We start from the raw sequence: 2500 nt of genomic DNA, 5'->3' as shown, positions 1-2500 counted from the left end.
TCCTCATACGTTTATTTCCTCATGCGATTGCCACATAATTAAACAGCTCATTCTTTATGCCTGGAGAACATGCCTGGTTTAATGCAACACATGCGGAACACTACCGTTCCACACCCAGCTCTATCTCTCTCTCTCTCTCTCTCTCTCCCACATCGTCTCTGTTGGGCGTAAACCTCATATGTCCAAAACTGTCACTTCTCAGGATTCAAATTCAAAAACAAAACAGCAAAAGTAAACGCACAACATTTATAGCTTGCGTGACGCTTGTGTGACGCTGTAGTAGTATGATCAAGAACGGCGTCAATTTACAACAAAAAAACACAAAATATATGGAGATATGAGGTTTCTGCCCGACAGCAACGATATCCAGTCATGCTATTGGCCGCCAGCCAGCAGTACATAAAGAACAAGCACAAACACATGCAGGGGGGGGGGGGGGGGGGGGGGCTGTGGTCTGGTAGACACATTACACCAAAGTGTTTTACTACTATGCCCATTGGAAGCATTATGCAATATAAAAAAGGTCCAGGTCTGGGTGGAATGGGAAACGCAGAGGGTTGTGTATGTACTGTTACAGGGCGCCACTACGGCGTATTATACCGTGTGACCTCGCGGGACCTCCAGACCTGGCAACCAACCCCCCGGCCACCCCCCCTTTGCCGTCAGATCTGGCAACCCATGATGGGATGGATGTTGTTAAGACGTGAATGGCCGTTCTCTCTTGCGTATCGTCGCTATCGAGGCAGAAACCTCTTATCTCGATATTCTAACTTTTCGTGTTTTTTTCCCGTAAATTAACGCCCTACTTGATCATACTACAGCGTCACACAAAAGCATTAAAAAGTAGCAGATCTACAAGCTCGAAACGCGGCGAGAAGCGACGTGTTTCGAACTTGTGGATCTGCTACTTTTGATGCTTTTTTATTTGAATCCTGAAAAGTAACAGTTTTTGGACGTATGAGGTTTCCACGCAACGGAGACGATATGCAGACAGACACACACACACACGCACATCTACACACACTAGAGCCAGACCAATGCCAGATTGCTGGGTCCTACGCCAAACCAGATGTTAGGAGATTCCTCTAGACCACCGACGTTTTGTCTGAAGTGCTACATTTTATAAATCGATAATTATTTCATTTGTTTTAGATTTGATTAAAAGTCTCTATTCGAGAACTTTTGGCTTATAAACAAACCAATAAATAAAAAATAAACAACTTTTTGATAGGTGAACACAAACTTTAATGGCCAGCTCACAATGGGCTGCGGCGTGACACGTTGTGAGCTTGTAGAAGACTTTTGTAAAATCACATAGAAAATGATGACACGGCCCGAAATAAGGACGCCAGGTTGAAATTGGTCCAAATTGGGACACATTGGCCGCATAACTTGAGAAAATATGCTGCTATTAGTCCCAAAGTGACTGCAAAAGATTCCTGCGATTTGTCTCAAAAAGCTTCATAACCATTATATAACGACGCAATGTGACATAGTTCTGTTTACACAATGCTGTACCCCCTCCAACAGTATATCCTTTCCCCATTTTCAACTGTTTTTTATTATATTTTGACGCTTGCTTTGGCGATGTAAACGTATGTTTTCTCATGCCAATAAAGCTTCTTTTTGAATTGAAATTGAATTGATTTGCATAAGTGCCGATGCCGATGTAAAGAAAGCCAGAAATGACAATATATATTGCTCTGGCCAATATGTGGGGCTCTAATATGCACAGTCTCTGTCTCACAAACACAATCTTTGCCTGCATGCATTCTAGTGCTCTCTCTCTCTCTCTCTCTCTCTGTTGTGCACTCTCGTGTTTGAGTTCTTCAGCTCATTGCTTTTGGCTGGGACGGAGTGTAATTGGGCTAGCGGAGGGAAATGACAGGCTGTGGCTCCAATGGGGTTTGGCCCCGGATCGGGGGCTCAGGGGCCTGGGAGGACGGGACAGAGCTCCACTAGTGGTGTAAAGTAACTGAGCAAATTTACTCAAGTACTGTACTTAAGTACGGTTTTGAGGTATTTTGTTTTTTACTGTACTGGAATATTTCCAATTTTCTGTACTTTTACTTCTACTCCACTAACACCTCAGAGGCAAATATTGTACTTTTACCCCACTATAATAATTTGAAAACTTTAGTTACTACTTACTTTGTAGATTTTGATTATTATAACAAAACAATTACAAAAACATTAACCATTAAGTACATTTGGATTCCAATACTTTTGTCATTTTGAATTCCGGACTTTTACTTGTAACAGAGTATTTCTACATTGCAGTATTGATACTTTTATAGTTTTTTTAACATTTGATTACTTTTTCCACCACTGAGTACAACGTCCATCTATCGCTGGAGAGCCGGCCGGAGCACGGTCGGCGCCAGCTCAACAAATCAAGCGGAGCGTAGTGTGTGGACTGTGTGCGGTCTGGTTTCAGAGTGTTGATGAGACACACAGCTTACTCATAAAAACACTCCATTACTGATGGAGAAGTTGTTTC

At 42.5% G+C, this 2500-nt stretch overlaps 1 protein-coding gene across 2 annotated transcripts in view; it reads right to left on the bottom strand.

Annotated features, from left to right (window-relative positions):
• Positions 1-2500, bottom strand: part of afap1 (actin filament associated protein 1) — a 106013-nt gene that overhangs the window by 38621 nt on the left and 64892 nt on the right. The gene's annotated exons all lie outside the window — the stretch shown is intronic.

This window comes from Gymnoscopelus microlampas (assembly GCF_963454915.1).
Source record: "Gymnoscopelus microlampas genome assembly, chromosome: 19".
Taxonomy (NCBI): domain Eukaryota; kingdom Metazoa; phylum Chordata; class Actinopteri; order Myctophiformes; family Myctophidae; genus Gymnoscopelus; species Gymnoscopelus microlampas.
The sequence above is the reverse complement of the archived record's forward strand: the minus strand, read 5'-3'. Positions and strand labels throughout refer to the sequence as shown.